The sequence below is a fragment of the Amblyomma mixtum genome, chromosome 1, assembly GCF_055824585.1.
Source record: "Amblyomma mixtum isolate Tamu chromosome 1, ASM5582458v1, whole genome shotgun sequence".
NCBI lineage: Eukaryota > Metazoa > Arthropoda > Arachnida > Ixodida > Ixodidae > Amblyomma > Amblyomma mixtum.
The window spans coordinates 142,089,116-142,116,341 of record NC_143012.1 but is presented as its reverse complement, the minus strand read 5'-3'; the positions used below and the strand labels follow the sequence as shown (position 1 = coordinate 142,116,341).

The 27,226-nt window shown below is 47.9% G+C and overlaps 1 long non-coding RNA gene and 2 pseudogenes across 1 annotated transcript in view; 2 read left to right on the top strand and 1 right to left on the bottom strand.

Moving 5' to 3' along the window:
• The window catches only part of LOC149367780 (uncharacterized), a 190,015-nt gene that overhangs the window by 143,747 nt on the left and 19,042 nt on the right, over positions 1–27,226 (bottom strand). The gene's annotated exons all lie outside the window — the stretch shown is intronic.
• Positions 7,546–10,631, top strand: LOC149367782 (uncharacterized; annotated as a pseudogene).
• On the top strand, positions 17,150–18,452 carry LOC149367781 (uncharacterized; annotated as a pseudogene).

Below are 27,226 nucleotides of genomic sequence, written 5' to 3'. Positions count from 1 at the left end.
ATTGGAGGTTTCAGTGCATCAAAAGGGTGGTTTGACCGCTTCAAGAAGAGGCATAATTTGGTCTTCCGCAGTGTCTGCGGCGAGAAACGTGCTGTGGATGCAAGCGTGGAGAACGATTGGAGGAGTGAGCTTCCAAGGCGCCTCGCTGCTTATGAGCCCTGCAACGTATTTAATGCCGATGAGACGGCAGTGTTCTACAAGGCCCTGCCAGATAAGACACTCGCTTTTAAAGGAGACCCTTGCGTCGGCGGCAAGCGAAGTAAGGACAGGGTGACAGTTTTGCTTGCTGCGAATATGACCGGCACGGAGCGGCTGCCGCTGCTGGTTACTGGAAAATCACAGAAACCGCGGTGCTTCAAGAATATAAAACAGCTACCTGTGGACTCGCAATCTAACAAAAAGGCTTGGATGACATCTGAAATATTTCAAGCCTGGCTACGCCAACTAGACCGCAGCTTTTGTGCGAAAAAACGCAAGGTACTGCTTGTAATCGACAATTGTAGTGCACACAACAACATGTCAGGGCTGGAGAACATCGAGCTGCTCTTTCTGCCTCCTAACACCACAGCTTCCCTCCAACCCTTGGACCAGGGAATAATTTATAGCGCCCGGCGACGCTATAAAGCGCCGGCGCTAAGATCGGCGTTACAGCGCGCGCTAGAAAGAGAATAAAGTTGGACCGCGCGTGCTCGGGGCGCACGCCCGGCACGGGCAGTCCGGAACTAGAAGCCTGCCACGCTGGTCGTCTCTGTCTGGTGCTCCGCTGTGACCCCGCCATACCTCAACAAATTCAATATGTAAAGACCCGGTACCGCAAGCAGGTGCTTGAACGCATGTTGTTGTGTTTAGAAGCAGATAGAAAGTATGATATCACGCTTCTCAGCGCAGTGCATATATTAGCGCACGTGTGGCGCAATACAGCACCTGCAGAAACGGCTTTAAACACAGTGGTTTCACTCAGAGCATCGACTCCATCGATGTGGATGAACCGGATGCCAACCGCGAGGAAGAGAGCAACTACAAAAGCATTCTGCCACCGAATGTTGAGCTCTGCGATTATGTCGCTATCGACAGCAACGTTGCCGTTGCCAGCCATCTCACCGACAGTGAAATCGTGGAAGAAGCCTTAGGAACTGAGCAGCAGAGTTCCGAAGATGACGACGACGCGCATGATGAACTGCCGCATCACACTGTGATGGAGGCTGTTGATGCCCTCAGTGTTCTAGAAGACATATGTGCAGGTTCTGCAGACAGCGTGTGCGCACTGCATCATTTGGCAGAAGTGCACAAAGTCGTAGTAGCGATGCAAGTTTCCCGCACAAGGCAGTCAACAATAACAGATTTTTTCAAAAAATAAAGGTATGTTGATGTGGGGCACTTTGTTGTGTTTTTTTCTGGTCCTCTCAATAATTCGACATTCGGTTAATTCGGACATTTCTTCCGGTCCCGCGAAATCCGAATTAACGGGGTTTTACTGTACTATTTAGCAAACGCTCTAACGAAATCTTGCGAACACATGTTTCAAGAAAGTCTAATAATGATTACGTATGTAGGGGTTTTGAACCATGAGCGAAAAAAGCTTTGTTACCCGCTGTATTCCAAGCTCGTGAATCAAAGCGTTGTTAAGTACTATTTAGCAAACGCTCTAACGAAATCTTGCGAACACATGCTCCAAGAAAGTCTAATATTGATCACATATGTAGGAGTTATGAACCATGAACAAAAGCTCTGTTACCCGCTGTATTCCAAACTCGTGAATCAAAGCGTTGTTAAGTATTCCCTAGCAAACACTATGAAAATCTTGCAAACAGAAGCTCCAAGAAAGTCAAGCGCTGCAAAACAGATGGCTGCCTGACACGGGAGACTTACAGTTTGTTCGAACCAGAAAGTGGAGCTTGGAAGTCTGACGCTTTGACGTTAACACTGCGGTTACATTTAAGGTAAGCGGTACTATTTAGGAATCTCTTTTCTGAAAAAAGTGTTGCAAAAAAGAAAAGATTTAAACTTCAAAGCTGTTGTCACAACTTACTCTTGGATCCGTACATCTTGGTCCAAAAATTTTTCTTTGACTGAAGTGTGCTCTTGCACCATCCTCTAGTTTCTGACAGTTTCAGTGTTAAAAAATCACTTGCTTCTACTTGCCGTGGGGTGTTGTTTTTACACCATTTGGCCAAGGTGATGTACTGCAAAGTGCTCTCCACTCGTGATTCGATGTGTACTGTTTCCTAGCGTGCACTACACTTTTTTTTCATACTGGAAGTCAAGAGCACTCAAGGAACCCCTGGTGGTTTTTGTGGCTAAGGGCTTGTTCCAAAAAATTAAAGAAGTCCAGAAATCTGAGATCAAAGATTTCACAGGTCCAAATGCACGCAATAAATTAACAATGATTCCACGTATCCACCAGACTTTCCACAATCTGAAGATGACTGCGAAATGCCTAGGCGCTGATGTGGTATTTTTGGCAAGTGTAGCAGGGGGCGGCAGGAAGTTAGGTGGGCGGATGAGATTAAGAAGTCTGCGGGGATACGGTGGCCGCAACTGGCGAAGGACAGGGTTAATTGGAGAAACATGGATGGGGCCTTTGCCCTGCAGTGGGCGCAGTCTGGCTGGTGATGACGATGATGATGATGAAAGCATTCAATTCTTTGTAAGAAAACAAACCCGTGAAAGAGCAAAGAGAAAATTTCCAGGGGTGCACTTAAGTTCAGTAATGCGAAAGCATTTCTCTTACTGCACGTCCTTCCTCCTCATGCATGCCCGCCATCTCACCTATGCGAGCGCCATCTGCTGAATCAGCCCCGTACATTGTGAGAAGAGGTTTCAGTGGGTGCCACATGATGGCGCTACGACTGCACTCCAAGCAGGGAGGAAATTTACCAGAAATGTGCATCCGTAATGTAGATGCTCATAATCACTCAGGTACGCCTCAGTACATATCTCGAAGATATGTTTCTGAGACGTCTGTGCATTCACTAGACTCGCCTTTATTCAACTTCAAACACTGAACTGTTGTGGCGGGGTCTGCATAGGCCATACCATGCTGGGGAGACCCTGGATGACGGGAGCGGACGTGAAATGGCTCTCTCTGAGCGATGTCCTTTCACCGGCGACAGCCGGGGTGCGCGGGTGTATCCCTCCCCCTCAAGAGGTACACATTCGTGCTGCTGTCGCTGCCTTCACATGATGGCCTGAAGGACTGAGTGTTCCTGCACTACGACATGGATGGCCGGCCGCATAGGATTGAGGATTTTCAAACTCCGCTCGAAGAAATTGGTGTTTTGAAGGCTGTGGCAGGGATCGGCCCGCACCAGATGGGACACGTGTGGCTGTTCAAGCTGCGCACTCAAGAGGACAAGGATGCGCTGGTGCAAGCCGGTGGTGTGGAGGTAAAGGGACGGTACTGCGCCATCATCGATCCGGTGCATAGAGAGATAACCGCAAAGATTCATTGGATTCATTTCTAGATGCTGGAAGAGACCCTTCAAAAGGTCCTGAGCGAGTTTGGAGAGGTTACAATATTTGCTTGGAAGAATGGCATGCGAGTGGGTTCGAGTAAGCGGAGTTGACCCATGTTGCTCAAATTGTCCTCAAGGATGGAGTCACCCCGGATTCCCTCCTGGACCTTTTCAAATTCGCTGACAGTGCAGCTCTGGTCATGGTGGGCGCCGACTTGTCTCTGGCGCAAGCTCTAGGCCCACATTTGCCAGGAGCGTCAGACACCAAGGTGCAGCAAGTGTCATGCTTTTGGACACGAACACATCAACTGCGTACGTACGTACACCATCGCAGCCAGGGCAATCAGGGTGGCTGAGGAGACCAACCACCTGATGGACGAAGAGGAGGCTGAAAAGGCAGCTTCCTCAGAAGACAACGCAAAAGGCACGCAGCAAGCGGCGAGGATAAAGCGCCAGCCGAAGCATTGCCTAATGAGGAATGAAAAATTCAGGCCTGCATGGCGGCGACGAATGACGACAAGGAGCCAACATCAACAGCAGGGGAGTGCTGCAGCTGCCCAGCGGAACAACGCGTAGCACAGAAAGCAAGGAGTCAAGGCACAGGATACCAGGAAAAGTAACGCCGACACCACAGACGCCATGGACGCCCAATCAGTGTCGACAAAGGCGCGCCTGGAGAAGGCGGAGGGTGCAGTGGACGAGCAGCAGCTCAACCAACTCAAGAAGGAATGGAAGGTCGCCACAGTGAAGAAAGGGAAATATGTGTGACCTTTCGTGCGTCATCGCTGCCGCGCGTCGATGGCGACCCTTCCCTGGAACCGGCCAGGAGACGGGCAGGTAAGTAATTGCCTTGCTTGTGGCAATTCCTCGCTTTCACAATGGCTCCTGTGCTCATGCCTCTCCGGCTAGCCACACTGAACGTGCGCGGCCTCGGAAGTAAGAGGAGGCAGTACCAACTGAAAAGGCTAATGACAGAAAGGGGCCTGGATGTAGTCTCTGTACAGGAGACAGAAGTGGAGAGCGAGGGCGGCACTGACTGCATGATGCGCTCGTTCCATGGACTTTATGGCAAGTGCGTCAGCCACGCGGTTGGGACATCGGCTGGTTGCTGTTTGTTTTCGAGAAAATCAGCTGTGTTTGTGGTAGAAAATGTGACTAGTTGTTTGGGGGGCACGTTATGCCACGTGTGGCTTTAAGGCAGCGGTACCACACTAGCGGCGGTCAGCAGCCGTTTTTCATCATGTTTGTGTGAGTAGTGTGGCTCATCCGTTTGCGCTAGAAAAATGATATTGAGCGCATTGTAAAGATAATTGTATCTTCTTTGCGGTGGTATGTGTCGCTAAAACCTATTCAAGTTAGTGTAATAGCAGTGAGCAAAAGAGCACGGGGCATGAAACGATATTTTTGCTCGACTTGCCTGCGTTTGACCGGATTTTTACGAAAACTACTGCTCCGAAAAGAAAACTGCTTCTGCAGCTTTTAGATGAAGTGCGACTCGAGACCCTTAAAAGCAAGTTATTGAGCTATATTGGGTAGTTATTTAGAACTGGTGCCATAAATAAGTGCGAAGTTTTAAAAAATGACGCATTATTAACTTCTAGTCCAATCCATAAATCACAAACATATTTAGCAGGATTTTAGATAGTACCCATTTTGTTAATTCTTCAAAATTTCATTGAGCTACATGTCATAATTTTTTAGTTTTCATTGTTCAAAGTTGGTCGTAACCTAGAAACTGCGCTTTTTTCAACCTACCTCGTAGCTACCTATTAGTGTGTGTTATCGAGTGCGGTTTTTCATGAACACGTGTGCAAGATTACCAGTGTCACGGCACTGTGAACATTTCGTAAGGCGAGAGCAGAAATCTGCTGCATAATTCTTCGTTCCTTAACTGGGGGCCTGTAGAAGTGGCTCTAAATTGGAGAGTTGAGGGGCTTGTGTTTAGAAATAAGGGATGAGTTTTAAAAGTCACAGAGGGCATTGAGGGATATTTTATGTGTATGACGACTCTCGTCCTGAGCATCCGCACGTCGCGGGTTGGATCCCACATGTCGCAGATGGAATTTTTTTTCTTCACTCCGCTCTGAAGTAAGTCTATAAACTGTTGGCATTTCTAAAAAATCTACTCCAGCTTATCTAGGGCGATAAAATCACCTGCTGATTCCGCATTGCGCAAAATATTTCGCGTTTGCGTTTTGCATTCCTCCTGAGCTCGTTAGGAGCTCGCAGTGCGTGGAAGCGGCAGTTTGCGTTGTGGGGGATGGACACCTTTCTATGCGAGTGGCATTTGGCAGCTTATGTGTAGATTATGACGAGGGAGGGGCAAAGCGTGATGAAAAATCATACAAGCGCACTGCGAGCCATAGCTACTGCAGATGCCTTAGTACCGGTGAAAAACTGTAGTTCTTAGTACTTGAAATTTTTTGCTGAGGAGGTTCAATTTTTTTCATTCATGCACCTAGCACGCGCCTATGATGCTGATTATCTTCTAGTTTCGTGCTAGGAGGCCGGTGCTTTTAAAGAAATATAATTGTGCTCGTGAAATTCACTGCATAACTGTGGCTAGAGAAATGCGCTAGTCAGTGCATGCTTCTGTTTCGTATTCACTGCAAGTAAATTTTTCTTCTCCTACTTCGCTGCAAGAATAAATTGCCTACTTCTTCAGTTAATCATACAGGTTTATTGCGAATTAATCGTGAAGTACAATTTAGGGATGTCGAAGAAGCCCAACTTCTCATTTTTTATTGTCTGTAGTGTTGAGAAAGGGGCCAGAGAGCAAAACTTGTGATGAAAGTGATGGATGTTCAAGTGCCGCAGATGAAAACTGTGCTCTGTGCACTATCCAGTGTACTTCCTTTGACACAGTGAGAACCATGCCAACCATGTTATCAAGACGTCGGTCTGCCTTGAGTGTATGTTGTGTGTGGTTCTAGAAAACAGGAAGTGTTAGCAGTGTAATGAGTGACAGGGACTCGTCAGGCAAAAGTGAATTGCCGTTTGTCCTGTCACCTCACACCAAACTTGTCTGAATAAAGACTTCAATCATTCAAATCAAACCAATCAAATTAGAAACCTGTATCAAAAGCCTGAAGCAAACTTCAAACAGCCCACTCTTGGCAGTCACAGTATAAAGTTATCACCAGGTTGCACTAATGTAGTCATGTGATCCTCTACAGGCATGTGAGGTACCTAGGCTGTCAGGCAAAAACATCATTTCCATTCCACAATGCAGGATTACAAAATAAAAATCAAGATTATTATATATGGTGTACTATAACTGTTCTTGTTGAAAAATTTACTGCAGGAAAATAAAAAGAGACAATGAAAAGCATGTAACCTGCTCTTAGTACTTCATGTTTCACATTACGCATTGTGGTTGTTTTACATATTTTGCTTTTAGTATTGCCAGCTGTAATGCATTTTAGCGCACAATCATGTCTTCAACATGACTGAAATTATAAAAACAATGCAAATGAAAACTGAAATATAGCTATTTCTTGGAGGATGCGCGCATTGGTATAGCACAGAGCAGGGACTTGTGTGAAACAGCTTCACTGCACATCTTCTGCAGTATTTCTGATGAACGGCTAGACATGCTTATTCTGCAGTCGATGAGACTGCACACTTCTGAGCATGAGCAACCATTTATGGTTTTATTGCTTCTTCATGACGCAACCAAATTGCTACCATTGTCTGTTGGATACATCACAATTTCATATGGAGAGCATTGTCTGCTGTATTTTGAAGCTTTATTTTACAACGATGGACTTATTTACAATGATTGTGTTCTTATTTCGCCACATATTTCAGGCAGAAAGAAACCCTGCCAGAAAGCGGCAGAGGTGCAGAAATGTCCACTCCCCCCCAGTATGGGCCTTACAGATGCTGGAGGACCTGACTATTGGAATGGTCTGGGACTCGGCGGTGACGAACCCTTACCAGACCTTTCCTTCGAAAGGGACACAGATGCAGTGGAGACGCCACAGCTATTTCGGGGAGGAGGGTGGTGTCACTGACACACTTCATAGCTGCCGTACGGCATCTTGACACTCATAGTTGCCCTCAGTCGAAAGAGGGCCGCTTTGTATTTCAAAAGGAGCGAAATGTAGGGCTGTGGTCTGAGCTGATCTTTCAATGCAGTGGCTGTAATGAGGTCAGAAAGGTCACCACAGACCCGGTTCCGGAACCGGCATCCCTCAGAAACAACCTTGAGCTTGGCGTCAACGATGCTGCTGTCTGGGCATTTATGAGTATAGGGTGTGGCCACTCTCACCTGGAGGAGGTGATGTCAGTTATGCAGGTCCCAGTCATGAGCAAAGGAGCATTTATGTGCCGGGAGGACTGTGTTGGAAAGGTAGGACGATGTACATACCATTGCAATATTTTTCTTGTATTTCAGAGTATTGGTCTTGGCATCTGCTCTCGTGTATTTGCATGATTTGCAAGCACCAACATATATGGGGATTGGCCACGTCAAGGGGCAAAACAATGCTTAGTATGCTCATAATAGCGAAGCCTGAAGCGCAAAAAAAGACAGGGACGTATTATGCTTAGTATTGTGTGCACACTTGGCTAGGTAGCTTTGTGTGTTAGTCCACTTATCTTGCAAAAGGTACAAATGTAGTTTGTGTATTTTCTCACCAGCAGTGTTCTTGGAAACTAATACCAGGCAGCAGTGTAGTAATGGCGGCTTTTTTCAAATAGCAACAAAGAAAACTAAGCCTGAACTTGTGGAGAGGATTGGAAAAAGTTAAAACCAAGCTTGTGTGTCATGCCAGCAGGAAGCACAACAAGAACACTATTCATTTTTCTGTCTTTTGTGCACTGTTATTTCATGTTTTACCCCATAACTGTGAGTACATAGGTGTCCACAGACATGACTGTGACATCACGGTGTGCATAAAGTTTAAGCACCTATGCAGCGGCATATTGTGAGCGACAAGGCAAAACTGCACACACTGTCATTGTCCACAGGGACAACACACACGGATTGGTCTTTGTGGAAGTCCACCACATGCAAAATGGGTGGTCATTAAGATGACAATATCTAGAGCTATGCATCACGCCCTCCCTTTTCAGCCTCTCTCATTGTCCTTATCTTTTGCACTTCAAAAGCATGAAGAACCAAGCAGCATGCGCTCATACCCATGTTTGTGTGTTGTGATTCGTTGTGGGTGGTAATTTCTGTACTCATGTGGAACAACCACTATGTTTCTCAGCACTGGAAGCATGTGCTCAAAGCTGGCCAAGAGGAGCGAAGGTTGGCGGCTGAAGCAGGGGAGTTCTGTGAGGACCACACCACTCCACACATCACGGTGGTGGTTGACGGCGGCTGGTCACACAGAAGCCATGGCCACAGGTATTCAGCAAATTCTGCAGTTGTGGTAATCAATGGAGCACGCACGCAGAAGCTGCGTTACCTGGGTGTGAGGAACAAACTGTGCAGTACCTGTGAGTACTACACAAGAGAACAGAAGCAGGTGAAAGAGCATGCGCGCTACAAAAACTGGAGCGCAAGCTCTGGTGCTGTGGAGGCTGATATTATTGTGGAAGGGTTCAAAATGAGTACAGAGATGCATGGCCTGGAATACCGTACCTTCACAGGGGATGGTGATTCATCTGTCTACAATCAAATCAGCACGAAGGTAGACTATGGTCGTTTCATAAAGAAGAGCGAGTGTGCCGATCATGCAGTCAAATGTTATACCACTTGCCTCCATGGTGTTGTGAAAGAGTGCAAAGGGAGTGCCAGCCTCCTAAGCGGCCCTAGAATAAAGCGCATCACCCTGCGGGAGTTTCAGGGCTCCTCTGAGGAGAGGCCAGAGCTGATAAAGCGCAGCGCACAACATCCAACTGCTGTTCTCTTGGATCGGCCAAGTCATGTATTTGGCTGCCATGAGAAACGAAAAAGGTATTTGTGTGATGGAACGAAGGGTGAAAATTCCTGCGGGTGCATTCCTCAAATGCTGAAAGTCAAGGTAATGAGTGCAGCAAATATTATTGCTGACAAGGCTGCCTGCCTGGTGACAGGGGATACAAGCAACCTTGCAGAGAACTACATGTCTCTTGCTGCCAAGTTTTCAGGTGGCAAACAGATCAACCGGTGCCAAAAAGGCTCTTATGAGCATCGGTGCCAAGGTGCTGGACTGAGTTTTCAGCTTGGACCTCAGTGGCATGCAATAGCTGCTAAAGCTGCAACTAACAAGAGCCCTGCACCTGTCCTGAAAAAGTATGTAGCAAAAAAAAATGACGAAAGAGTGCATAAAATGCTGCAGAGGAAACGGCTCTTTGATGACTATGGTCAGCAGAAGCCTAGACGCAAAGATCCTATGGCCTGCGAATCTTTTCGTCACTATGGGCCTAACTGTGAACAGCCAGATATGCCACCTGAACAGTTCTCTGAAAAGACTAGAGAAATGCTTCAGTGTTTGCAGGTTGATCGCAAGCAGCAGGAGGAAATTGAAAACGCAACACGAGGTCAGGCTGACAATCCAGCCTGGCATGCTGAGAGGCAGCATCGCCTTACAGCATCATACTTCCATTCCGTTTGTACACGGAAGGACTCTACTCCATGTGATGTACTTGTCAAAAGCCTTGTGCACAGAAAGAGCTTCACTACAGCAGCCCTGGAACATGGAAGGCACCGTGAGAAAGAAGCTCTGAGCTTGTATGAAGCTTCGAAGCAAACTGAGGTGCAGCAGTGCGGGCTTTTTGTAGATATAGAGCATGGTTTTTTGGCTGCTTCACCTGATGGTCTGGTTGGTACTGATGGTATTGTGGAGGTCAAATGTCCGTACACAACAAAAGACCAGGACCCACTGGAAGCTGCTCGAAAGATCTGTGCGAAAACAGATAGCAGTACTGCTCCTACGCTTCCACAGTCTCACCAATACTTTTATCAAATTCAGGGCCAGCTTCACATCACTGGGAGGTCGTACTGTGACTGTTGTGTACACCACAAAAAGAATTCATGTGCAGCAGCTGCTGCGAGATGATGAGTTCTGGAGGAACAAAATGGAGCAAAGTCTTATTCGATTCTACAGAGACTGCATTCTTCCAGAAATTACTGACCCCCGAACTACCCGCTCAATGGAAATCCGCCGACCAGAATGGAATAGGCTTGCCATAGACAAAAGCCAACTAAAAAAAAACGACTTCTTCCACACGGAAGAATGAAGCGTGTGCCCAAAAGGAGTGAACTATGTATGTTTGAAGCAGAAAAACAGTGCCACTGTCTGAAGACAATCATGTCACTTCCCGTAAGAGTAGTTGGTTCAACCAGCGAGAACTGTGTAACCACTACGATGACTATAAGTATGCACCTCTTTCTCGTGGCACATCCCCCTTGACAATCAGTACCGTATTTGGTGGTGTATAAGTCGTATCCCCCTTCAGATGGCTGTTTATCCGAAAAACATACATAAGCCGCACCGGTGTACAAGACGCACCCGTCCACTGGGGTCGCTGAGGATCACCTGTAAAAAAATTGCGCCGACAATTGTGGCAGCTGATATACAATCTAAAAACTAGATCAGACTTTTAAAAATGTTTATTGAGATACATACGGAAGGCACGCAAAGGCGCGGTCAAAAGTAAATAAAATTCACGAGTGGAAAACTGCATCCATCATACCCTTATTTTGCGCGTCTGGCGCTCGTCATTGTCGGCTAAAATGTGCGCACGCTATGTCAGCGACAGAGCGTAATAGCAGCACTGTATGGCCAAACACTGAAGTTTGTCTGGTGTCACCATGCATGCGCTCCCTACTGGCTATACCAGAGGCCACGCACAGTAGTTGCTGACTCCTACCTAACTGGGCGAACCACTCTTTATACACACCGCAGCTAGCGCTGGAAAAAATCATCGTACTGTATTATGAAAATGGCGTGCACTCAATTTAGCTGTTGCCGCCGACTGCCGGATGCACAAGATAACAGTATGTTGGAGACAGTTATCCGCTCGCTCAAGAGACAGCGCGCACTGATATTTTCAAATCTAAAAATTGTAAGTTGCTGGGTTAAACATGACAAAGTGACATATGGACTATAAGGGACGCGGTAGTGGTCGGCTACAGTTAGACATCGCGCAGCACATCCATAGCAGCACACAAGCACCTTTTCGGGAGCAGCTGGCGCAACCCGCATTTATTCCATTTATAAGTCGCACCGACGAAAATTTCAGAAAGAAATGCGACCTATACACCGGAAAATACGGTAGTCTGTCAAACAGCCCGAACTGTGCAACCACTATAATGACTATCAGAATGCACCTCTATCTCATGGCACATTCCCTTGACAATCAGTAGTAGGTTCAACCAGCGAGAACTGTGTTACTACGATGACTGTCAGAAACACCTCTATCTCATGGGTTGTCCTGTATGATTAGCTCATGGTTGAGCAACTATGAACTATAAGTTATTGTAACCTATGTTGATATCTTTCTTGTGCTCCCATCACCAGCCAGGTCACATCCAGTGGAGGACCACAGCCAGTTGTGACCTCTATTCCTGTCCTGTTCAAATCACGGGGAGCCTAATCTTTATATGCACCACATCCAGCACTGGAAAAAATGCTGGTACGGGATTTTGAAAATGGCATGCAACATGTCTGCATTCCCTGAAGACTTGCTGCTGCAGACCATCAGACCTCGCCGAGTCGTTTGCTCTTTTGCAACAATATATTTCTAGTTTTTCTTTCTGCCCTCCTGTTATGGCCTCGTAGGTGAGTATATGCCAGGTAAAATCATTATAGAGGGTATTTTTGCTATAAACTTATCACTTGTTTCATACAAATGCCTGAAAGCTACACAGCTCTCCTTGAGTTGGGTGTTTTCCTTAGCTGAAAAGGAAAATGTGGGGCTTTTATATGTGCGTTGCAACGGCACTGTTCAGTTGTTTCTTTTTCCCCAAGTGTATAGCTTAGTTGGACATGTTGTACTTCGTATGCCTGCCCATTACTTTCCCGTCTTCTGTTCTATAACTGCGTCTTTTCTTTTGCTGCTAGCCCGCTTGTGGCGTTCACTTTCCTTGGAAGCACAGTATCAATATACACTTTCAAGGGATATTCAACCTCACAGCTCACATTTTTCTGCTTGTGTGTAATGGATACAGCCTTCTGCTGGTAAGCTTTTTCTTCGTGAACTGCTGGCGACATCAAATCAAGCAGTGTATCATTGTTCCAGCAGCTTTGTATCACCCTGTATGGCGTAAGCAGAATATGTTTCTATCGTGCTCAGCAGGCTTTTATCCTAACATATCTGCTCTCATTGTTACAGTGGCAGCAAATTACTTAGATGTATGTAAGGACTTTTCAGTCCACTTGCTATGTTTATGCACATATTTTCTTTCCTTTTCCGTTACTGCCCTCACATTTTTGTATGATGAGAGGTAAGCATATGTCTGTGTGTTACTGAAACACTAAGTCAATAGAAAGTAACTGCAATGTTTGAGCAGTAAAGAACAAGTAATACCCGCTTTTGAGCACTGACATTTCCTGTCACTTCCTGAAAACAGACTCGCATATGACATTGGTATGGACTTGTTTGCTTGCAGGCAGCCACCATGATGTGCGGGAGAGTTGTGCAAGGCATCTGAACGTGCTTAGCAGATGTTGCAATAAAATGGTCCTGTTTTTACAAGGAACATGCGTTTGTCTTTTGAAAATGCACATCAATGGAAGTGAATGAAGCCTTCCGCTTCTGCCTCTACCACTGGCGAAGTGAATGTGCGGACAGTGCGATTTCACTAGCATTGTAGTGAATGCAAAGCATGCCCCCCAAATTATATGTCAATCACACACTGCAAGAAAAAAAGAATGCGCGGATAACATTCTTGAAAGGTATATGGGAGCATAGCTGGTGATATGCATGCGCACAATGCAGCAAAAACAATGCCAGCATCTCTTGCCACTGTTTGCACTGCATGAAATACCAGTACCTTCCCTTAGCGGTGTGCAAAGCACGGATACCGAAATCGTTAGAAATGCAATTAGTTGTCAGTCTCGGCTACAGGGTATTATGATTCAAAACTAGCTCTTGTAAATGGCGCGGTTTCCGGAAGAGCTGCTCCGCAATAGTACAGCGACATTTGCTGCTGTTGGGACTGAGGCATCCCGCAGCTGCCATCCACTGTTGGGACTGGGAGTCCGAGCCAGGAAACGGTCGAGGCGACGGTCAGTCAAATTACTTTTATGTACAGTATGTACAAGGGATTTTACATGATACAAGGGCCAAGAGCACCACGGGCTAGCACAAGGAAGAAGGGCGGCCCCGACGGCGAGCGTAGCTCCGGCGTGATGGCTCTTCTGCTGCCCGTCTGCTCCGCGGGTTCAGCGCGGCTCCGTTTTTATAGCCGCTCGTGTCCGTTGCGGCAGCCAGCAGTTCAAATCCTCCAATCAGGTCTCAGCACTGGCCACCGTTCAAATTAGACCAATGGTCGAGAGGCGGCGAGCGTCGGAGGAGTTCGCACCGATGGAGAGGAGGGGAGGAGGAAGGGTCCGTGTCAGCGCCGGCGTGGCGGATGATTCACGCTGCAAGCCGCGACATGTCCGAGAGAGTCTGGGCCTGCTTTGAGCATGCCCAGGTGGGAAGGTATTCCCTCCTCTTCCCCTCTCTCTCTACCCTTTGTTTTCCCCCTCACTCTTATCTTGCTTTCCATTTCCTTCCCCCAGCCCCAGCTCAGGTGCTTCTAGACATGACAGCAGATGCCGGGGCTGGCAAGAATCCTTTTACCTTCCTTTTCATTTACAATAAAAGCCACTTACTACTACTACTACTACTCAGGATAGTTCCGTGAACACGAGGGGCCGAGAGCATCCGGTGAAATTTCTTGGAAACCGGTATGAAGTCCTTTGGCTGCGTGGTCTGTGGATGACATTGGTGAAAACATTTCGCCTAAGAGCTATTTTTCAGCAGATTTCGAAGCCCTCTCACCAACACCATCAAGGACTTCAGGATAATTCAGCAAGGTTATGTGGGAAGCAGGTTTTACATGGCAAATTGTTTTTTGACCTGGTTTACAAAGCGGGGAGCATAAAATGACGTTAGTGTCGATCCGTATTCACAAATTAGAAGAAAGACTATAAATATTTTCAAAATGGTGCTTGTCTACCTGATAAACATTTACGGCCAGATTTTCATTAGCGTGGTTATGAAAAAAACCTAATTGGAAGGGGCCGGAACTCTACATTTCACCAGATTTGACGAACACTTCAGCCTCTTGCTCAGGACGGTTCCTCATGCTTGTTTATAAAAAAGCATACAGCAGCAGCATGCTTGCATTGTCTTCGCATTCCGGCCTTGAAATAGCATTTGCCACAGCGGTTGCTTTTGTGTGCATGATCATGAAACGTGAAAAAAATCTGCCATCATTTACACAGACATCTATTTTCCTCAATATTTCATGAAATTCTAAGATATTACGGGAGTAGGCATTGCTCTGGCTGAATGTAACTTCCAAGTCAAAATGTTTGCTTGCACATGCATGAGCCCATATAGCGATGGCTCTGCAAATAAAGTGTTCTCGCATGCGCGTGCGCGGTAATCTCTTCAGCTTCGCATATCTGTTTAGAGGCACTTTATTTTATGCTCACATAAAGATTGTTTATATTATTATTAGCACAAAACATAACAAAACCCCATTATATTGGCCTCGTATTGGCCTCGAATTTCAAGTTGATTCACTTAGGACACACACTTCCCCATTGAGGTAACAGCGTTTTCATTGGCAATCTGCTCCACTGAGTGCACGTGATCAATTAGCAATTTTCGCTCCTTCAAGTTGGCAGAAAAAAAAAAAATGTTTTCACTATTTTCTGGGATACACATCTTGGGCTCTACATTTTTCTCACCTGAAAAAGAAAAAAAAACGCGACTGCGCATACAGATTTGCAGGCAGGCCAACACGTGCAAAGAAAACTGGCTTCCTTCAAGACCTAGCCCACAACCCTAGCAGCTACTCAGCAGACCTACCCGGACAATTATGAGGCACCGGCCAGAAAGGCGCTTTTCACTGCCGCCTGGAGCGCGCTCCTGCCATGCTGCAGCCTTTCCCCCGACCCAAGTCATTCAGCGCAAGCGTTTCCCCTCTTCTTTCCTGTGAGGGCCGGCGAGGCGTCTCAAATCGGGTTAGAAAGGCGGGGAAGGAGCCCTCGGGACCAGCAACACCGGCTCAGAACCAAAAGTTGTGAATTTTGCCCAGCGGGCCACAACTTTTTGACGTCACGCTGCTTACAATAGGGAGGGGTTTCACAGTTCTGCGAAGCTGATGTTTTGCGAAGGTGATTGAAATGCGGCCGTTCCAATCCAAGCTTCTTCTGTAGCCAAGGCCAGGCTAGAAAGAGGAGACAGACCTGTGTGCCTCTGCTGCGGGGAGTGGGTAGAAGTTGTCAGGGCGCACCCACCCTGGGCGCAGTGGGGTTTGTAATAAAAATCTTTATCGCGGCACCCAACCCTTGCTCTCACCGTCGTGGTGAAGCAGTGCGTTCGGCGTTTCCTTCCAGGAACGACGCTTGCTCGGTCAACAACTGCGGGGGTGGGGGGAATGTGTACTGCCAGTAGCCTTTAGGCACTCGCAGTTACATGCTTGGTCCTGACAGTCACCAGACTCAAGTGACAAGATGCGGTCAGGTTCGCCAGCGTAGCCTTGTAAAGTGCACCGGGGAAGGCGTGTTCACAGATGACTCACCCCTTTCCCTTCTGGCTATTGAAGCCAGCACTGCCCGTTACTGCTCTGGAGACCACCTGCACCCACAATTATAAATGCATTTTCGCAGAAAATATTCAAGGGCGTTCAGGCAACCCTGCAAGCGAGTTTCTGAAGAACGGCAGATTGGGCTACTTGGAGTTGATTCATAGGGGTTGAGTGGACTTGATCTATAGTGGTTCAACAGCCCTGCCAGACACTGACAGAGAAAAAGATGAGACACACAGAAGGAGCCTCCTTGTACGTCGTCTTTTTCTCTGTGAGTGTCTGGTACCGCTGTTGAACCACTAACATAAACGTGCTCCGCCTGGCGGCCGCTAGGAGGGTACGCTATAGTTGGATACAACTTAAGTCTGCAGTGAAGCTCCGCCCACACCCTCATTACCGCCAGCCACTGTTCCTCCGCGAGGTTGCAAAATAGTACGTTGTTCAAGCTTTCCCTGTAACCTAAATAAAGATCTAATCACAAAAAAAAATTATACAGGCATAAATTTTAACAATTTGACTCGATTATTACAGTAGCGCATTGAAAGCTTATTTCTTGATTGAGCTCAAATAAAGCGTTTGCAACGCAAAAACCCGGCGCGCGCCACGCAACATCGCAAGAGGCAAAAACCATAATTTGAAACATTTTGTGCGACAATGCAAATACTGTATCTTTCTTCCATAAAAATTAATATATAATTGTCATTACTGTTTACGGCGGTATAAAAAAAATTGTTTGTGCTAGAGGTGCTAAACGATTCGAGGCTTAGACATACTTCTGTTTCGAACATGGATGTCATTCCTGAGGACGCGTTTTTGGCTGAGCATAATTATGCTTCTGCGTTCCTCCAAATGCTTCGTCGAGCTCGCCTTCATCGACTGCGCAGTTATCAGGTACGCCTCAGGAGCTCCAGGATAGCGCAACGACACCGAAGGGGTTATTCAAAAAAAAAACAGAAGTGGAAATTCCCTCTGCAGTGCCGCTCAGCAAATCGTGCTGAATGTTTACATGAGGCTGCGAGAAGAGGAACCGAAAGCATCGATCACGGAGATCTGCGAGAGGGTGAGCCACCTAACCGGTGTGAGCTTACGCAAGGTTTTCGATATCAAGAGCGCTGCGAAAACAATGGACGGGGAGCTACGGACGCCTCTACGGAAGCGGCCTAAACGTGACGGCTGCAAGAGGCGCATTCACACGTATGACAGCTTCGTATTGACCGCATTAAGGAACTGCGTGCACAGCTTTTTCCGGCGCAACGAGGTTCCAACAGTGCAGAAGATTGCTGCAGAATTTGCATCCGCGGACGCCTCAGAAGAGCTGCCTACACTTCAGCCATGGACCATCCGCCGCCTCCTCCTGGACATCGGCTTCAAGAACGAGAAACGTGGGCGGAACTCCTTGTTCATCGAGCGCGACGACTTGTTGCGGTGGCAGCATAAGTACCTGTACAAGATCGCCCACTACAGGGAAGAAAGCCGGAAAATATTTTATCTCGATGAAACGTGGGTAACCGCTGGCCACACGGTGAGCAAGGTGTGGTCCGACAAGACAATTGAGTCGTCACGCGACGTGTACTTGCGCGGCTTGACAACGGGGCTCAAGCAGCCGTCAGGAAAAGGCCAGCGGCTGATTGTGACTGACATCGGTAGTGAGGACGGATTTGTTGATGGCTGCTTGGATGTGTTCTTGGGAAAAAAAAACGGGCGACTACCACGAAGAGATGGACGGCGACCGTTTTCAGACGTGGTTTAGATCCGTCCTCGATAAGCTGCCAGCTCGAAGTGTTATTGTCATGGACAATGCGTCCTACCATTCCAGACGCGTGGAGAATGTCCCGTCACTCTCGTGGCGGAAGGCAGACATTCAAGGCTGGGTGGCCTCGAAGGCGATACCGTGCCCCGCCACCATGACGAAGAAGCAGCTGCTTGACCTTGTAGCCACCGTCAAGGCTCAGTTTGTAAAGTACAAGGTTGATACAGCTGCTGAAAGTGCTGGGTGTGCTGTCCTCAGGCTGCCTCCCTACCACTGTGAGTTTAATCCTATAGAACTTATTTGGGCACAGATTAAGAATGGAGTGGCAGCACTGAACACCACATTCAAGACGAGGGATGTGCAGGCTCTACTGCTTGCCGAAGTGCAGAAGGTCACGGCAGAAAACTGGGCCAATGCTGTGCAGCATGTGAAGGACATCGAAATGCTGTTCAGGGAGAAGCGTGGGTTTAGCAACAAGCTGGAGCCAATCATCATCAGCTTAGGAAGTGATCACAGCACTTCCGAAACCGAACTTTCTGGTATTGAGCCGTTCCGGTGATCTGAGCATTGTCACAAACAGCGAGTCATATGCTTTTATCACCATAATGTACGATCTTGCTTCAATGCCCCCAGTTCTGCCATCTGATTGGTTTAGGGGATTTAACGTCTCAAAGCGACTCAGGCTATGAGAGACGCCGTAGTGGAGGGCTCCGGAAATTTCGACCACCTGGGGTTCTTTAACGTGCACTGACATCACACAGTACACGGGCCTCTACAATTTTGCCTCCATCGAAAGTCGACCACCGTGGCCAGGATCGAACCCGCCTCTTTCGCGTCAGCAGGCCACGAAATAAATTTTACCCATTGTATCACTGGTGAGTACCCAATTATGCCACCTCTGTGTATTGGAGATGGCAGCACAACGAACTCAAAACGACCGGTAAGACGCGCCGGGCCTTCCGTGGACCGAAGACTGGGAAATTTCCTGCCGTCGAAACATCTTTGCTGGAATATATCAAGGCTCGACGAGCGGATGGGTGTACTGTGTCAATTGAATTAATACGGAACCAGGCGCTCGTAATCGCAAGAAAGGAGGGCATCCCGGTGCAAGACTTCCATGCTAGTAACGGGTGGGCCACACGTTTTATGCGGCGCAATGGACTCTCGCTCAGGAGGCGAACGACGCTTTGCCAGCGCCTGCCCGCAGCCTATGAAGAGAAAATATCGATTCGTTATCAGCATCCGGCAGGAGAAAAACTTCTTGCTCTCCCAGATAGGGAACGCGGACCAAACAGGCGCTCGGACTGTGCACGTCAGGACAACAGGTGCCGAAAAACAGAGGTGCACGGTTATGCTAGGCGTGACGGCGGACGGGCAGAAGCTCCCACCGTACGTCATTTTTAAGCGGAAGACCCTCCCGAAAGGAAGGCTCCCCCTGGTATACACGCGCGCGTCCAAGAAAAGGGGTGGATGACCGCGGACCTTATGGTGGACTGGGTCAAGACTGTGTGGGGGCGGCGAACGGGAGCGCTTCTTTTTCCGTCGCTCCTCGTGGTAGATAGCTTTCGGGGCCATCCTCAAGAATCGGTTCGGGCGAAATTGAGGGAACTGCGCACGGACCTGGCTGTCATACCCGGCGGCCTCACATCAATGCTACAGCCTCTTGACGTATCTTTGAACAAGCCATTTAAAGATAACATCCGGAGGCTGTACGCAGAATGGATGGCCGAAGGCCAGCATGCTCTGACGCCGGGCGGCAAGATCAAAAGATCGTCCTTGGAGCTGCTGTGCAGCTGGGTATCAGAGGCATGGGGGATGATTGATGTAGACATGGTGGCCAGAAGCTTCAAGAAAACAGGAATTTCCAACGCCTTGGATGCTACTAAGGACCACCTGGTGTGGGACGACGAAGAAGCATCGGAAGATGAAGAAACCGATGCCGCAGAAGCCAACGATTCCAGTGTCGACACGGACTCTGATCAAGAGTAGAATTGCCTGATAGACGTACGCAACACGAGTAGTGACGGGAGGTTGCACGCAGCAAATGAAGTGCTTTAGCAGCTTGAGCTTACGTTCACCTTGTACTTTCATAACGAAGGTAAGTTCCGCTTGAAAGTAATGTTTTCGTTATATTTACAAAAGCGGACCTGACAATCCCGATCTCGCACCCATTCATCTTTTCATTTAACACTCCGAAACATTTGCTTGAAAATTTTCCCCGCATAATTATCGCACCCCCAAACTTCGCGTTGATTTTCAGGGAAAAAAAGTGCGAGGATTACGCGAGTAAATACGGTATACAGCCAGGTGTGGCTGAAGAAGTAGGTTCGACATCCGTGTGCGTGGTTGGTAGATGATGTTATTTTTTCAAAACGTTGATACGATGTGTTTAGACTTATGCCTTCGCTCCACTGTTGTTTCTTTTGGAACAGACATGTTTCTTCAGAAAAATAGTTGCCGCTACGAATATCGAGTATGCTGCTGTGCCGGCCCAAGATGGCTCGCACATGACGTGAGAGACTCCGGTGTACCGCGTGTCGCTGCCAAGGCGCAGGGGTTAGCGCATGATGTGACTGCAACACTTCGCGAAAAAGTAAAAAAAAAACGGTACTGCCAGTCGGCGTATTTATTTCTCGCTTCCTGGGTATTTTTTCGCGTAGTTTTTTGAACACGACAGACGAAATAAGTGTTACTGCAAAATTTGCAGTTGGACCCTTGAGGCCTCTTACTCAAGCGCTTTTTTGAACGTACTATCACAATCAAAAGAAATGCGATCAGAGTGCAGGTCGAGCTGAGTATTCGAAAGAGCAACTTTTGAAAAGGAAAACCGAGACTCCTCTACTCTCTTCCTCGATTTTTTTTTTCACATTCCCTCAAAATGCGGACTCAGCTCGACTTCTATCGGGCTCATGTATCCACGGGATGAATGGCCTTGTGAATACCCTGTGTTGGCTAACGCTCTGACAACCGGTTCCGATGCGCTTGAGTTGCGCAGTGTCCACAGCTATTCTAAAAGATTTTTTTTTTTTTTTTCAGGGAGAGAGCTACCGGGCGCTCCATGTTAGAAGGGGCACAGGGAACGCTGTGAGTAGCGAGAGAGGAGGCGGCCAGAGATGATTATCCTAGGGCGAAGACACGATCTTGCACCCCTGCCTCGCGCTGTGGCTCATCGGTTGAGAAGCGCTGTCCTGAAACGCCGCCAAATATTTCGAATCGGCTCCTGGACCATGCAGACCACTGGGAGGCCAGATCTGCGAATTTCCGCTACCTATCGCCGAAATTCACTAATTGTGCAAGGATCGATTCGCCCCAGACCTCAGCGTGAGCACAAAATGTTTTCTTATGCTACAGCAAACATAACGAAACCGAGCAGCAGAAGCGATTTCAATTGAAAAGTGACGTGAAAGCAAAAGTCAACTGATTTTGCGGACTTCAGCTAGAGGACTACCACGGTGCATATAGCTCCGACTTCCCGCATTCCCCGGAATGGAGAAAAAATGAGCCTTTTACTATACAAATTCACTACACAAACAGTGCCCATACAAAAAGATAGAGGGGGGGGGGGGGGGGGGGGGTAGTGCAATATCCACATTCGATCGCTTATTTTCTAGACAGATGCTGCTGCACGCTCACATCTGTGTTCACAAGACAGCAGGGAATCAGAACTGTTGGAATTATCACAATTTCGTGCCGATCACTAACGATATCAGAAAAGCAGGAACGTTGCCTCGTGTGGCAACAAAATGCAGTTCCAATGAATGGATGGAAATGCTATGCTAAGGCCACAGTAGGGAGAAACTCGACGCGATTGCAATGAGTACTTATTAGCTCTTGCCAGCTATGTCCCGCAGTCTCCGGTTGAAGTTTCATAGCCAGTGTTTCCTTCTCGTTTTTCGAACCTTGGTGGTGGCAGTGGTTTATTTGACAATAAAAAGTGAACGAAAAGAATGTTGCCGGCTGCGCCCGTAAGCGCTTTCGGGATCTTTGTTATCATGCATGGATGCATGGGCGGAAAAAAAAATTCAGCATTACTTGCAACGCATCTCTACGTTACAGACTGAAGCACAAAAGAGTTTACCTCTCCCAAGCTATTATTGGGAACGGGTGGGAGATGAAGGGGGCTAACACACTGTGATATTGCTTCCTTTTCCTCTCCGCAGCTACTGACCCAACAACATTAGTACTTGAACGCAATATGTTTGTACCATTCTGATATGCCTTATTCTGCCCATTTTCTCTTATTTACTGTTACCATATCCGCTTTCTCTTAGAATTCTACATAGCACTGGCAGTGTGTGCGTAAACAATAAAAACACTCGCCATGCTTCGAAATCTCGGGTTGATGGTTCACTGCACGTGTTTTTCCTGGAATTGCGAAATAAACATTTGCACGGCGAACGGGAATCGATAGCACACAAGTCTTACGCGACACCCGCAGCTGCGTAGCGTCACGCGCCTTTGACGGCAGAAAAGGCTGTGGCAACACACATGGCAACCGCCCTTTGAAACCAAGAGGTCATCTACTACAGTCGACTCCCAATAATTCGAAGCCGCTTAATTGGAATTTTTGGTTAATTAGAAGAGATGTGGTCGTCCCGACTGTTTTATATGTAATTCTATGGAAATATCACTCAATAATTCGAAGTTGAAAAGCTTAGAGTATCGTTTAATTAGACGTTTTTTTTTCAATCGAGAATCACGACGACCGCCATTTTGATATTATCATGGTTGTCAGCACCACCGCTTTGAAACGAACAAGATATACCGATGCCATCGTAAGCGCGCGCAGCGCCGCTAAACTCGAAGTGGTGAGATTAGGCTTAGCGCGTGCTGACAAGTCGCGACGCGACAGCGTCACTAGGCTCATTTCTTTGCTGCGACCAGTCTCTCTCTTGTTCGTTCCGCAGTTGGTTCCACGCCAAGGAGGATCTCGTCGAGTGCAATTTGGACTGTTGTTTTGACTTGGCACGCAGCGGTTCTACCAGTCATGACGACTCGTGGAAATTATCGCACGCTTGACTTGGCGACGAAAGTAGAGATTTTGAGAGAAGTTGAAAAGGGAGGCACCGCCAAGCAAGACATCGCTCGGAAGTATGGCATTAAGCCTAACACCCTTTCCAATTTTATTAAGAAACGTTCAATCCTGGATGCGTTTGGGCACGACACATTCAAGATGTCACGGAAACGAATGCGCACAGGCGCCCATCCAGAGCTTGAGAAGGCCCTGCTGGTTTGGATTGGGGAAGCGCGCAATAACAAACTTCCTCTCAGCGGTGAGATCGTCGCAGCGAAGGCCCAATCACTCGCAACAATGTTGGGGATTGAAGAGTTTGCCTCGTCTGATGGATGGCTCACACGATTTAAGGATCGCCACGACCTGGTGTTCAAGAGCGCCTGCGGTGAGAGGGCGTCTGTAAACGCGGAAACATGCTCGACATGAAAAGATGAAAAGCTCCCCGAGTACTTGGCCGAGTACGAACCGGAAAACATATTTAATGCAGACGAGACTGCTCTCTTTTACCGGCTTCTGCCCGAGAAGACATTGACTTTTAAAGCCGACTGTGCCGGGGGCAAACGGAGCAAGGAGAGAGTGTCTGTGCTTCTCGCGGCCAATATGACTGGCACAGAAAAATGTCGCCTGCTTGTGGTGGGGAAGGCTGCCAAACCAAGGCGCTTTAAAGGTGTGAAGACACTTCCTGTCGACTATGCGTCGAATAGAAAGGCGTGGATGACCTCAGATTTATTCAAAGATTGGCTGATGAAGCTGGATCGAAAATTTGCGTCGTCCAACCGGAAAGTGCTCTTTCTTGTGGACCAGTGCAGTGCGCACATGAATGTGCCGACCTTAAGCGCTATACGCCTTGCATTCTTGCCTGCGAATACGTCTGTCCTGCAGCCCATGGACCAGGGCACAAAATGTGAAGGTCCTCTACAGGAAGCACCTGCTTGAGCGCATGATTTTGTGCATGGACAACTCCTCACAGTACGAGGTGAGTTTGCTTAGCGCCATTCACATGCTAGCGCGAGCATTTAAGCATATCTATAGCCTGCAAAACATGCTTTCTGCTGCACGATTCACTAAGCAGAAGCAGCGAAAGGTTACGGACTATTTCTCGTGAGCTGACGCGATTTCACTGCAAATAAAGAGAATTTTTTGGTGCCTCCTGCTTAATTGGAAGTTTGTTTAATTGGAAGTTTTTTGGCGTCCCCGTGAACTTCATATTAACGGGAGTCGACTGTATTCCGCTGCATCCATTTCGACATCATCCATATTGTTTTACAGATATTGTGCCACAGATGTCTTGTGGCCCTTTGTTATGGATGCCAGTGGAACCTACGAAGCTTTATTTTGTAATATTGCTTGCCGTGGCTGCCGCTGCTAGTCATTAAAATATTGTCCAGGGTCGTAAGAAAAGAATAACTATAAAACAACGTGTACAACTCTGGAAAAAATGGAAACAAAATATGATTTCTGTAAATGTCAAAGATATAGAGACTTTCCACATTCGCAATAGTACCCCCTAAAAAAGAATCGCCAGGCACCGTGGCAGGGCCGCCAAGGGGTGCGTAGGGGCGAAATACGTTCGAGCGCGGTCGTCATTGTCGGGGCGTTTATCCCCCCCTCCGTGACTAACCGCCTCCTTCTGCCACCATGCGAGCGAGAGGAGGTCAAGGTAACGCAGAGAGGAGGACCAGACCGTCTCGGAGGAGCGCTTTTTCGCTTCCATGGACAAGTGGAGCCGCCCTGGTGGTTGAACTAACGTCTTGTCCAAGATGGCCGCTGTGGTACCCCCCCTTAAATACGGATATTTAAATGTTCGCGCTTTGTGCATCTATGCCCGACAAAACCTAGAGAGACTGCGGTTTTTTGAAAATGTTGCAGATTTGTTTTAAAAGGACTATGCAATGAATTAAAAGTCGCTTGTAAATGTTTTCAGTACTTAGAAATGGTGCTAAGAAACATTCAGCCAATCTTCGGAATTGAGCCGGCAATTTATTGCGAATCTTTAAAAACCGTGTTTTTTAAAATTCGCGGGCCGATTGGTGTCTCCGTGGTGACCGATTTTGAAACTAAAATCGTGAAAATAGATGTCACTAGTCTCATCACGTTGGCAGGCGACCACACGTTGTCATTCGCTGGAGCCACGGCAGCCATGATGTCACGGGTACGCTTCCGGTAGCCATGAAAATCATCTGCTCAGGCCGCCGCGCGACCCCCTCGGGCAAGCGCGAGCCAGCTAGGCATTGCCTTCGCGCATATGGTTTCAGTTTACCTCTGCCCGCTCTTTCTGTCCGGAGTTCGGGAGCCACTCGCAGTGTCTTTGTCGCAGTGACAAGCAAAGAAATCTGACGCGCACCGCAATCCAGGAAGGCGAAGAGAGAGATGCTGCCAATGCTCCTGCTGCAGTGCTGGGTGTGACAACTGGAAGTTGCAAACCGAACGTCAGCGAATGGCGTATTCATGGGCAGGGCCCAGTCCCAGAGCTGTTTTCTTTATTTTTTTTTTCTGGTGCTCCACGTGTACAAGTTGAGGGGGGAGAGGAGCGCGTGATTTTCAATCGTCTATAACTTCGTTGTTATTGATGCTAGCTCAAAAATTCCTGCGCCGGGATGATGAGTGATGGAATGCCTATCCCTCATATGCTTTACATAATCTCAATTTATTGCATAGTCCCTTTCAGTGCAGTAGGCTTCTCTTTGTTATGGGCATACCTGGGTATATCTGACAGACCTAGTAAATGAGGTAGACTTGTTAGACGTGGCCTATTTGGCAACAGGTGGCAAGCGTCGACATTTCACGCATCACCAAGGTTCCAGCCATGCTAGATTGGGTCGTTTCTACATGTCGACTCCAATTGCCCCTAACTGTGAAGACTATGTGGTTGAGCCTGTTTCTTTTAGTGACCACAGTTTGGTTGTGCTATCACTAGGCAGAAGGAAAGGAAGCGCTCAGTTGCTATCCAAGGGGAAAAAGACAATAGAAACAACAGAAGCAGTTTTGTCGAATTAAGACATGACCTTCTGGACTTAAGGGGGGACACGGTGCAAAAAACCGCAATTTTGGGCCAAAAAGTCCATTTTTGGATTATCCTCGTTTTCGATTCCCGGACTAATAAAGAACATCTCGGCAAAATTTTATTCACGGGCGTGCTCTAGAAAAGCAGAAATATTCGTTTATTGGAAGGTCGGCAGCGCCCGCGCGTCGTTCTGGGTCGAGGAAAATGGCCCGCAATCGCCATTTTCAAAGCGCGCACGCGCGGAGCGTCTATTACGCCTAGCGAGCAGCGAGTACCCTTGTCAGAAGCGTCGTTTCTTCCTCTTTCCAGCAAGCGAGCGCGCTTCCGTCGAGAGTAGAGCGGAACATCAGCAAAGGTTAAAAAAGCAAACGCAAAATTCTGAAGACGGCGAGCCCTGATTGGCTAGCAAACCGAAACTTGAGCTGTGATTGGCGCAAACACAGCACGTGACGTTTTAAATGTCGTTTCGCGCTATGCGAGGCCTTGCTTTGTCAGACCACGCTTGATCGCATCCTGCGTTGGATCTTGTCTCTCTGCTCCTCTGGTTTCTGCAAACATATATTTTTGTTGGAAGAATGCCAGCTGCGAAGTTCGCGTCGCAGAACAGCTTCGGTAAACGAAGCCGCTTCACGAAAGCGAGAGGCCGAGCCAGCAAAGGCCGACCGAGAGCGCTGGAACGACCGATATCGCCTATCTCCGTTCCATCGCCGGCGACCGAAGCATCTTACTCAAGCCCCGACGACGAGGATGTCCTGATTGCATTTGAAAGGAAGGCCGCGCTCCTTCAAGAATGCGACGACCGCAACGGCTCAACTGTGCGTGCGACGCCAGACGTCAGCGGTGGGCCTCAAGTGCCGACTGGCTACCGTTTTGTCGATGTAGCAGTGGTAAGAACAATGATCAGCGCGCTGTTGTGTCTCGTGTGCAGCGAGCAGTCGCTTGATTTAACAGAAAGCGGTGCAGGCGCGAACCTGCAGTTTGTTGTTCTGTGCAGTGGGTGCGGAATTTTTTTTTTGGATTGGAAAACGTTTATTGTCAGCACTGAGCCCTAGTGGGCATTATACTAGGTGGCTTCGAGCCCATGGCTCTTGGCGACCTTGTGAGCCCACTCAGTGGCCCGGACTTGCATCAACGGGTCTGAGCTGGCCAGTATAGCCTCCCACCGCTCTAGAGAAGGGACTGGTAGTAGGTCCGCCGGTGGCGGCGCCTTTTTGCAGCTCCATAAAATGTGGTCATATCCGGCTATCTCGCCGCATTGTTTGCATGTAGCGTTGTATTGTGTTGGATACATGTGTGCTAGTCTCGACGGGCTAAA